Source organism: Schistocerca cancellata, chromosome 4 (genome assembly GCF_023864275.1).
Source record: "Schistocerca cancellata isolate TAMUIC-IGC-003103 chromosome 4, iqSchCanc2.1, whole genome shotgun sequence".
NCBI lineage: Eukaryota > Metazoa > Arthropoda > Insecta > Orthoptera > Acrididae > Schistocerca > Schistocerca cancellata.
The window spans coordinates 564,212,116-564,224,769 of record NC_064629.1 but is presented as its reverse complement, the minus strand read 5'-3'; the positions used below and the strand labels follow the sequence as shown (position 1 = coordinate 564,224,769).

At 40.9% G+C, this 12,654-nt stretch overlaps 1 pseudogene; it reads left to right on the top strand.

The window, feature by feature from the left end:
• Nucleotides 1-770: 770 nt before the first annotated feature.
• LOC126186036 (5S ribosomal RNA) lies at nucleotides 771-888 on the top strand (annotated as a pseudogene).
• Nucleotides 889-12,654: the final 11,766 nt, after the last annotated feature.

Genomic DNA, 12,654 nt, shown 5'->3' with positions numbered 1-12,654 from the left:
GTTATGCAATGAAGCCCTAAGAGGAGCTCGAAGACAGGAGTTAATCTTTACGAAATGAATACGGGCGTGCTGGAAAGTAATGTCTCCCAAATTTTTATGCGAAACTCTTAAAGCTTTTTAAATAAAACTAACCTTATTAACATTCCACATCTTTATTCTCTATGTGTACATTTATATTTCTGAAAGTATTCACCCTGGCGACGAACACATTTCTCCCAACCAAAGACCAGCTTCTTTATACCATCACTGTAAAACAGTGGTCATCAAAATGCGCATGCGGCCCGAATGACGTATTCGTGCAGTCCGTGGTTCTCAGCCGTATTTTATAATAATATGCATCTAGCAACTAACAGCAGAATCCAAAAACGTCAACTATCCTGACGTTAAGAGTTTCCTAAGAATGTAGATTTCCTGCTGAGTGACAAACAAAAATCCTTGCGGAGAGAGTAATATTTTAAGATGTGCTTAATTTTAATTGATGTCGGTGAATTCCTCCGTGAGATAAGTACAGTTGGCCGTTTACTTCAGTGATAGAGGGGTAAGTAGAGCGGCCAAGGCGAATCTATAGGGTATGCGAAAGGGATTGGTTTATTGTTTGTCTTCCAGCACTGGTACGCTACAGGCGTACTCGACTCGTACCGATCGGCTCCTACGGTATAAATGTTGACTCGGAAGTAACTTAGATTCGTGAAGACGATTACAGTGACGGTTATCTGTCAAGTATGGTGCTTCATTGTTACATGGAATTAAATTAAAGCTGTTGTAAGTCAGGCAACGGCCTTACCGCAGTGGATACTCCGGTTCCAGTGAGATCACCGAAGTTAAGCGCTGGCGGGCGTGGCGGGCACTTGAATGGGTGACCATCCTGGCCACCATGTGCTGTTGCCATTTTTCGGGGTGGACTCAACGTTTTGATGCCAACTGAGGAGCTATTCGACCGAAGCGGTGTGCTGACCACACGCTCCTCCTATCCGTATCCTCAACTGAGGATGACACGGCAAACGGATGGGCCCGATGGGCCTCTTGTGGCCTGAAGACGGAGTGTTGTTTTTGTAATTCAACGCAGTGAGTAGAAGGAAACTGACATACACAACATTTAGTAAACATTTGTGACCAAATCGCGTATTGCATAATGCCTTTAAGTATAAGTACAAGTAGTTAATCAACGGCTTACACAGACAAAATAACAAGACTTTATCAGGTAATTACAGTGTCACAAATGTGGAGTCCCCGAGGGTAGCAGGAATTTGAAACAGAGGACAGTCGACACGAAGTGCTCCGAGTGGCACCGCCTCATAACGATCAGTGCTTTGAACTTAGCGGCCACCTTAAGGGGGGTAGGACGTCAAACAGGCCGACTTATAGCAGGAGAGGCACCACAGGACATTTTAATTGCTACTGTCTATACCTTTACAAATAAATTCATAAAACTTTGTCAGCATGACCAGGAATGATTCAGGATTCACACTCATAGCAGTGGAAGTGCAAAAACCTAACAAAATAAATTTTTTTAGATATGAAATTTCATCATTTTTTCACTTACTGTTGGCTGAATTTGTTGCTATAGGTACAGTTTTCTTCACAAGTAAGAGAGATTCTTTGATGAATTTTGCACAGCACACAAACCATACTTACAGGTGTATGAAACTTCATAATTTTCCGAATCTATTAAAAACTGTGGTAAGAATTGAGATAATTAACTACAAAATTTGATTTTTTCTAAACATAAGGTTTAAAACGTAACAGCTCATTCATTTTTTCATAAATTAAATAGATTCTAGAGTTTCAGACATCTGTAAGTATGGTTTGTATGCTGTGCAAAATTCATCGAACAGTCTTTCTTACTTATGAAGAAAAGTGTACCTATAGCAACAAATGCAGCCAATAGTAAGTGAAAAATAATGAAATTTCACATGTAAAAAAATTATTTTGTTATGTTTTTGAACTTCCGCTGCTACGAGTGTGAATCCTGAATTCTTCCTGGTCATGCTGACAAAGTTTTATGAATTTACTTGTAAAAGTATAGACAGTGGAAATTAAAATGTCCTGAGGCGCCTCTAATGCTCCAAGTCGGCCCGTTTGACGTCCTACCCCCCCTTAACGCGCCCTTACTATAGCTAATGTACTAGGGGCGCAAAACATACTAATTTATGTGTGTTACGTATTAATAATAATATCGTAATATGTGGCTCTAGGTGCCGCCCCACTATGTCAATACTGGCTCTTAAGCAAACTGCTGCAGTATGTTTGACTTGGTGACGGAACCTCAGTGTCACCTCTACTTGCACCGCTTCATCACTGTCAAAGTGAAGTCCTCGAAGGTGTTCTTTAAGTTTTCGAAACAGATGAAAATCGGATGTGGCCAAGTTGGGACTGTATGGAGGATGATCGATGACACTGAACCAGAAACCAAAGGCGCAGGATTGTTGCAAAAGTCACAGCGCTCGTGTGTGGTCTGATATTGTCATGCTGTCGGAGAGTTTGCTCCATGTGTGGACGAACTCCTCGAATTCATGCTTTCAGAAACTACATTACAGCACGCTTTTTCTCACGCAACGTCACAGTTCCGTTATATACCGCTATGTTGCACGCTAAAATTCGGAGCTCGCTAGCGTCAGAGGGCTGCTACTTGTGACAGCGAAGCAGGAAAGCCGACAAAGTGATATGCAAGACATCTCAATATTGAGAGCAGAATAAAAAATTCGAAGGCATCATTTTCAGCACGTGCTCTTACTTAATATAATATCCAGTGATCGAGCTCATCGACATGCTATCGGTATCTTGCTCTATTAGTTTTCAGTCTGAGTGGCACTAATGAAAACGAAAGTGTACACAAGAAAGTTATCACAAGAGATGCGTTATGAACAGCGCCAGCTAAAATGAAGTACTCCAAGACGTGCTCGTAAAATGTGTAAAGTAACGTAGGTAACTGAAAAGTGCGTCTAAACTGGCGAGACGATATTTTAAAATTTATTTTAAGTGCTACTATATTATTCGTGTGATTTACCACCTTAAATTCTCCCGCTAAGATGATTACGTGATTTTTTTTCATGCAGAAGGCTGTAACCTAATATTGCTGTCAAGGTACATTTGCTTCCAACATCCAGTCACTACCAATACATTTCACTTGGCATTGTTGTTCTAAGACATCTACTGGCTACGCACAGCAGGTGATGCCTATCTTTGTAGCGCTGTATCTTGTCACCAGTTGGCACATATACGGTGGCTCACAGAAGAACTGTAACTTGCAGGATGGCATGTGCTCTTCGTAATTTTTCATAAGCAACGTTTTGTGTTTATTAAATAAATGAACAGAAACACTTATTTAAGTTCAGGGAAACCAGTTACTCAAAAGGTACTAAAGTAATTTTTTCTCAAAATTTCAAAGCAGTGCAAAGTAAAGTGTCAAATCTCTTATATCCTTACAAAACCTCGGTCTGTCTCTTCTACCGGCTGGTGTATAGGCTAATGCTAATTTGGTAAGACGTATGTTGTCCATTCTCCACACTGTTAGTACTTGGTGATGAGGTATTTACTTTAAATTTAGTTAATTCCACTAAGAGAGCCAGTCTCTCTGTTTCGTTTAATATATGATATGTTCTTTCCTTGCCTCTTCTTAAAATTTATTTTTATTTTAGCTGAACGGTGACGTTGCACCATCAGTGAGTTTCCCCTAACTTTACTTCATAGTACATGTTGTTGTCCATGTCGCTGTCTGTCTTCTGTAGTAGAGCTGATTTTTTAATATAATAGATCATTTTGTTGCTCGTGGTAGTGGTTTCCACGTTGTCACAACTGTATGGACTGTATTTGCATTACGCACTGTTTCACTGTTTATGATACATTTATTGCGAATGTATCTGAGCTCCTGCTTCAGTTGACACAGTTCAGTTACTTCAATAGACTGTTTTTGAAACCATGTTTTCGTATTAAGTTTGTTGGCATTATCTCTCTGCTAAAAAATGGTGGTTCTTACTGTCAATAAATGTTGGCAAGGTTGGGCACAATATATAAAAAAGAAACCAAAAGCAAAACATGAATTATGTGATTACAATTGACTGGATGATTACATCTAAAAATGACTGAAATGAAAATAAAAAAAAAATTCACACAATCTGATGTTGTGGTCCAAAGTGTACACGTTATGCTGCACCAGAAGCAATTATTAATATGTGAAACTTTAGGTTAAGGAACCCAAGAGCTTTTAGTCAGAAGCAGTCGATTATATCACAGCAGCTTGGTGGCTGGAGAGAATTACAATAGCCTGTCTAGTTTACAAATAATCGAAGGTTTCTTTTTTCAAGTAATTACAACACGCACATAGTTACTAACGCATTTTATTGTTAATAATTATCACAGATCAGAGTCTGTTCGACTGTGGTAACACGATCAACCAACAAAAACTATATTAGAGTTTTGCTGTTAACCAGTTTCATAACAAAAATTGCAAGCTGGGTTACGTGAATTCCCTGTCACAAACTTCAGTCGTGAAACCTGTGGTTAACGATATGACCACGCCCATTCTAAATATTCGCTATTTCAGGCAGATGCTTTACCATCTCAGTCAATGGACGTAAATTCCGGGTCCGGTGTTCTTTTTTTGTAGCTACCAGCGTAGCGACCTTTGAACTATCTGGAAGGGTGTCGGAGAAGCGCACGACATAAATTTCGCTCACCTCCGTGCCGCCCTGTCTCACCCTTCTATCCATCTCTGTTGCCTTGGGGCTTCCTACGCCTAAGGTCCACAGGTAGGGCTCAGGAATCCTCATCCAAGTTACTGGGAGTAGTGCTGAAAAAAATAGGAGGAAAAATTCAAATGTACGCTCCAGGGTGTTAAATTTGTGGGATACACTTAATACTTATCAAGTCACTGGCGATAAAAATACTACTTGTGCTTTGTGTATCACTGAATACGCTCTTCCGTATATGGTATGCAAACAACATTTGCGTACTAACTGTTATCATTATCGGTATTTTTAATGTAAATAACTGTCGCGATTCAGACGGTGCTAGTGCTCTAGAGCCACAAGTGATGAGACGTGAGTGAGAAACGCAGTTGTTCCGTTTGGCAGATATCACATTTACTTTAATCCAATTTTTTTACAGAAAAACCTATGTTCAGCTAGTTAGTTCTACAGTTGGTATGTCAACTCATATCACTCTTAGACGACCAGATGAGAAGCTTTATGACCTATTACTGTTGTTCAACGAGCAGCACGGAACCTTGTGAGCCAAATCCGTACTAAATCCGTGCTCCGGGTTAGCGACTAAAGTTTACATGATTCAAAGATAGATCGCATACAAAATATAGCTGTTTTCGTAACTGTTTGTTGCTCGACAGTCAGAGCTTCACACCGCAGAATTAAAATTAACTGATTTACAAATAACAGACAGTTAAGTGCAGTACTCATCATTATGAGACTTTCCCTTTGTGCGACAAATCACTGAAGGAAAGGAAGGAAAAGAGGAGACGAAAAGCACAAGATCCCTCACCTCAAACACAAAAAGGTTGCATCCGATCATTGTGCTTACGTACACCTCGCAGACTAATTAATATAATCTTTTCAGATCATGCATGTTTAGCATGATACATGTTGTGTTGGCAGAAGAAAAAATGGTTCAAATGGCTCTGAGCACTATGGGACTCAACTGCTGAGGTCATTAGTCCCCTAGAACTTAGTGGTACACACATCACGCAGTGAGTGGAAAGAATTACTGTGGGAATAACAGCCATGTATCTATCAAAAGAGTAGGGGTGCCGGTAAAAAGAAGAGTAGCTCACGGCACACGAATTCCTAGACTGTTGCAGGTGCTGCGTGTGCAACGTATTTTCAAGTAGCCATATGTTTTCTTTTTGGGAACTAGTGCAAAATGTGGTACAGTGCTTGTTCCAATATTCTACGTCGCATTGATCGTTATCGGTCATTCGCCACTTATGTACTGTTCACTGGTCGCGGCTTAGCTAGATCTGGCGGCAGACAGGCCACTGAGGGCTTCGTTGCAGATGCGCGCGAACTCGTCGAGTTTTCCGACGGTCGAACTGTTATTTCAGGTCTATTACGATTCGCATTGTTGACAGAACTCACCTCACGCCATTTTTTTATCCATCTGGCTATTTTCTTTTTGTCTGGAACAAAGAAACGGATGCTTCTACGACGCGTTGCGCGGTGGACAGCCGCAACGCTCTGCATGCGACAGAACTGCCCTGTGTCAGTACGCACCTACACTGGCCAACGTTCCATACTGAGCTGGGCGGCATGCTATGTGGGTCCGATTGCGTGTGGTAGATGGCGGGAGCACATCTGCATCGTAATAGGGTGGCCAATTGAAGATGTATTAATTAGCTTGTAGTTGATAAGATGTGTAGATCACGGATATTCTGATATTTCATATTCTAGAGTGGGGGGGGATTGAAAGTTGGTTGAAGTTACCTTTGGGAATGATATGAAATCGTTGGATATGAAAGAAAGATGGGAGATAGTAATTAAGGTGTGGCAGCAGGCCGCAGTTGGGGTGTTGGTATTCAATTTTGTGGAAGACATAGCACTGGCATTCCAGTTGTTAGAGGATACGCAGAAACTTCATAAGCTGGCGCAGGATACACGTGGGGGATGGTACACAGTTACGGAAGGCAGGACGGAGAGCATGGCGCTCAAGAATTTGAAAGTAGTGGAAAACTGCAAGGAGCGGAGGTACATGCAACATTTGCATAGGTGAGAACTGGACGGATGAGGGGTTTTTAGGCATGCATGATAGTCAAGGGATTTAATGTCTATCTTCAGCCGGTTAGTAGTCTGTTCGTCGTGGGCTTTCGTTTGAATAACTAGTAGGTGGCGACTACATGTTACCTTTCGTTCTAGTGTTGGAGCTATTACTCCGCATGACAGTTCTCTGTGAACTGTTTGTTAAACGTCAAATATATTCGAATTTAACTGTATAAATTAAGAAAAATCATCACACGCGTACAGGTGAGCTCAATTAATCTGGAAAGGTCGTAATATAATATTTTGCAAGTCGTGATGCAGAGTCTGCATCCACGTCATTCCAGATCTGCTAGATTTTTTAGGTTAGGAATGAAAGAAGTTACTAAAAGTTTCAAGAGAATTTATAAATCTGCTCATGGTACTATTTGGGACTAATTTAACTGAGAGAGATTATGTCAAGTGTCGAGTTTTTCCGTTACTTAAATTGTCGCGTATTTCTGTAACATTACCTTCTGTTGTAGATAGAAAGTGACATTGAAATATAAGGGCAATCTTGGGCAGTTAAACAGATAGAGTATGGCGGCAGCAAGATAATGTGTTAAAGAAAATAACAGTCACTTGCTACGGCAGCGAAAAGACACATCGCACCAAGAAATACTCTGCATCGAGGCTAATCACAGAAACCGCCGACATCATGTGGACTGGTGACCTGGAAATCTTGGCAAAGACTAGATGGATCGATGTAATGTACTGCTAGATAGGGAGTTCCCTTAATAGAGAAAGATGTAGGAGGCCGCAGAGTACGACTGGCTACATTATTTTGAGGGCTACATTATTTTCGAGACGAACATCCCACATTAAGTGTTAGCAAGGCTCCAAAGAAAGGTGACAGAAGCTCAGAAATACCAAAACTTTGTCTAAAATAGCTCTCCACAGTTCTTATAGGGAGATTCCCCGGCAATCATCTTTTTTAAAAAAATTATGTTTATAGTAAGTGAAGTTCAGAACTCAAATATCAGTCACCAAAAGCAACTCTCAAAAATTCCCGAGAAAATGGAGAGGTCACTTGGTAGCGTTGGAGAATAGTAATCGGGTAATCAATGGTTCGCTGGTTCTAATTTTGCTTTGATCTGTTCTTTTCGTTCAATTTTTTTTTTTCGTTTAATTCGAGCACCTACGCCATTCAAATATAAAATTCGTCAAATATGTGCTAATTAACATATCTAATAATAACCATTTTTGTGAAAATTGCAAATCATCTTGTTTCTACGTAACTACATGTCACACGGAAAATTCCAGATTTCACTGCAAATATAAACTCTTAATTATCAATATTACATAAAAGATTGTTAATAAAGATTATTTGAAGGAAAAACATTATAAGCTCATTAACACTCTTCTACTCTGTGTGGTTACAATTACACAGACGGTGTTCAGAGTGCTGCATTATGGGCTGTATACATCGCAGGACGCTTTAATATCGTAGGTAAATTCATTAATCTGTGCGCTCGCAGAATATGCTGAAAAACTAATAGTTCTTTTTCCTGTCCGTCTACTTGGCTACGTGGTTACATGCTTGCCTCCTATGTAGGGAGCCCGGGTTAGATTCCCGGCCGCGTTGGAGCTTTTTTCCGCTTGTGGGCGAGGTGTTTCTTTGTCCTCATCACCGGCACGTAAGTAGCCCAATGTGGCGTCGACTGACATAAGACTTGCACTCGGCGGCCGAACTTCTCAGGATGGGACCTTCCGGCCAACAATGACACGTGCTGGTTCCTATTTCTCCACTTCCCAGATGAAAATACGGCGCTGTAACCAGTCAGAATGTGGCGTGGGTGTAGGAAAATAAGAGGAACGATAGCACACATTTCAGCTTTGGTTCTGGCACGCTTATTAGGATATCGTCACAAGTTATAACATGTGTTAACTATGGTCTCCCGACTCAACAACATGCTGCATCCGTAAAACTGCATGACCGACAGTTGCTCGCAGTATATCCGGTGTAATTAGTGCGATGTCATCGTATGCTATCTTTGAGATCAGGGGGAGTCCGGATAAATCCCTGGTGGACATGATCTTTCAGATCTCCACACGACAAGAGAACACACGGATTTAAGTCGGGGCATCTGGAAGGTCATACATCTTGGAATTGCCTAGAGATGTTGCGGTCGTTACTGAAGGTCCTCGAAACAATTCTTTCAATTTTCCAGCGTCATGCGATGTCACCGCATCTTGCATGAAGACACAACACAGTCGTGCTCTTGCAAAGCTGGAGTCACGTGTTGGACAATGAGGTTCTGATAATGTGCAGATGTCACTGCACGTACACCTAACTGGCCCGCGAGATATCATCTCCTCGAAGAAAAACAGATTGAGAATGAAGGAGCTTGTGAAATCACACTGCACAGTCACATACGCCGAGTGCCGTTGATGTTCCTGCACAAAATGTGGCGGAGTAGAACCCATATGTGACAGTTCTGTGTGTTAACAGCACCATACAGACTAAAATGCCCCTCGTCCGTCCAGAGAATATTTCCTGGCCACATGTTATCCATTTCCACGTGTGTCAAAGAAGAAATGGCAAAGTCACGGCGTTGTAGTCTATTTTGGGGCTTCATTTGGTGCACATTCTGAATCTTGTAGGAATATCAGTGTAAAATGCGCCGCAAAATCTTTTGAACTGTTGATCAGGTGAGAGGCGATTCCGGTGACACAGCTCGATCACTTGCTGCAGAATCTGAGGCTTGTACTGCACGGTCGGCTATAGCTACAGAAACTTCATCAACAACTGTCATGGGTAGGACGCTTCCCTCTGCCTGCTGCAGCACCTCATTCACCAATTTCTTCAAATTTCATTCGGGAGGATTACGGTTGAAACCCGCTTCCGGCCATCTTGGCCTAGGATTTCCATGACTTCCCTAAATAGCTTCAAGCAAATGCCTGGGGTTCCTTTGAAAGGACACGGTCTATTTCCTTCCCCATCCTTCCCTTATCCCAGCTTGTGCTCCGTCTCTAATGACCTCGTTATAGATGGGACGTTAAACACTAATCTCCTCCTCCTCCCCCTCTTCCTCTTAAAATTCCTTGATCATATTCTTTAGCTCATTAACTGGCATGCGGCATTTTTGCAGCTGTTTCAGTCGTCGATTTCCCGTAATGCAGCACTGCTCTTGCTGCCGTTCCGATAAAGCAACTTTACCAGCAGCGCACGGTCTTTCTTCTCATTGGCCATTATGTTCGCACGGATAATTTCAACCTTTTTAACCCTTTACATCCTTAGTCACTTCACAAAAGAAATCAACACGCGTCACCAAGCGACAAACAACATGCTGACGTCAAAACAGGAAAAATTTCACATTCTGACTGCTTACAGCGCCATATTTTGATCTGGTGGCAAAAACTGGACCTATACTTCTTCAGCATACTCCAGGAGCGCACCGATTGGAATACTCCTACGATGATTTCAGCGTCCTGCGATGTATACAGCCTGTACTAGGAAAACCATCAGTTTAATTATAATAATCTGATGTAAAATACATAATTAAAAATTCATATTTGCGATGAAAACTGGTATTTAGAAACGAAAACGTGTATATTTCTTACAAATGATTAGATGTGTGCTAATCAGTATCTATTTGATGAATTTTATATTTAAATGATGTAGATATTGTAACTGAAGGAAAAAATAGAAAAAAAAACAAAAGACCATAGTGAGATTCGAACCCACAAATCATTAATTACCCTATTATCACTCCCCAAGCTGCCCATAGTAAAAACTGCCAAATATTGGAGAATTAAAGCACATCGGAATACTTTAAAGTCAATTTTCTCCAGAATTTTTGAGAGTTGGATTGGTAAGTTTTGGCGGTTAATATTTGAGTTCTGAAATTCACACATCAGAAATAAAAAAAATTACAAAAATCTGATTGCTGGGTGGTGTTCTTGTTAGACGCTAGAACAACAATGGCCATCACGTGTGGCAAAGACGTTTGATAGTTCCCGTAGGACTTCCGATGGCTCTTTCTTTCTTGATTTAGATAAATGTCATGAACTCTGAGAAGAATGTACTGGAAAACGCAACAAAAAAACAAAAATAGTGAGAACTATGGTACAGGACTGAGAAAATCTTTCTCATTTGATGAAGCCCAGAGTGTTCAGACTTAATAAACCCTTACGTTTTAGATGACTAGCGACATCTTCCTCGCTCAGAGGCATGATGACACGTGTACATATTGACAAAAGACAAGTAAGTAAATTGCATCATTTTCAAACATTTTGGTAGGTTTCGTGAATCTACTGTGATCCCTAAATTTGTATCGTCTCATATTACCGCTGAATACATTCCCGACCAGCAGGTGCCAACCGTAACTGAAAACCGATATAACTGCTAGACAGCTGTCACATGTTTTATACAGCGGCGACATGCTGGAAATACTATCCGTCCTCTGCAATTATTTTACACTTTCTTGTACGATGGTGCTGTTTTAGTATTGAAGTATTGACTATAATATTCTCTTATAATCAGTTGTAATTAATAGATTCAGTTATCGTACGTGAGTCACGAAATTAATTCCATCTTTTATAGCTGTTGGTTCTTCTATAAACATGAAATATTTTGGGAACTAAAAATTGGCTACTCTGGTTTAAATTGTCGTTTACATTCATCAGCGCAAATCATCAGTGAACTTTTGCAAATCCAGAAGTGCAGAGCTTCATACAGTATGTCATTGATTTCAGGGTTAACTTGAACGCTACAGTGTAATCAGTTCCTTGCAAAACTCATATACCTCCTCATAAACTGCAAAACGTGTCACGTTTCGGAAAATGCAAAGTGGATGCTAAATTTTACCAGTGATATGAACGAAAAATATACTATCGCTGAAATCAGATAATAAATTCACACTTAAAATTATTTTTGCTATAATAACTTCTGGCGCGTTATTCCAAAGCAATTAGTAAGGGCTTTTGTTCTATAACTGACAATAGCAAGCTGAAGTAAATGTACCATCTGACTCTGGAATGTTCATGATGGACAAGACGCGCAATATCAGCGCATTTTTTCGCATCTAGATCGTGCATGCCAGTGCGTGGAACACTCGATTTCCGAGTTCGAGCAGACACAGTTCGGGGAAAATCGCAGTCGTCAGTCACCTTCTGTGAACAACAACGCTTAGATGACAGCGGCCACGTATTGTAAACGCGGATAAACCAGCAGCGGTGCAGGAAATCAGCCGCCAATTCAATGCAGACAATAACAACCCGTGAAGCGCGACACACTCAAGAACGATCTTCTCGCTTTGGGTAGAGTAGTCATCATTTTACCTCATGTGCATTACATCTAAAACGTCCGTCAATTTGAACTATCAGTGTTTCAAACGTCCAGTTAGGATGGTTGTGGACAGACAAGTTACGTGACTACCAAAAACTATATACTCACTGACGGAAAAAAAATGTTGTTGTTGTTGTGGTCTTCAGTCCTGAGACTGGCTTGATGCAGCTCTCCATGCTACTCTATCCTGTGCAAGATTCTTCATCTCCCAGTACCTACCGCAACCTACATCCTTCTGAATCTGCTTAGTGTACTCATCTCTTGGTCTCCCTCTACGATTTTTACCCTCCACGCTGCCCTAGAATACCAAATTGGTGATCCCTTGATGCCTCAGAACATGTCCTACAAACTGATCCCTTCTTCTAGTCAGGTTGTACCACAAATTGCTCTTCTCCCCTGTTCTGTTGAATACCTCCTCGTTAGTTATGTGATCTACCCATCCAATCTTCAGCATTCTTCTGTAGCACCACGTTTCGAAAGCTTCTATTCTCTTCTTGTCTAAACTATTTATCGTCCATGTTTCACTTCCATACATGGCTACACTCTACACAAATACTTTCAGAAACGACTTCCTGACACTTAAATCTATACTTGATGTTCACAAATTTCTCTTCTTCAGAAAGG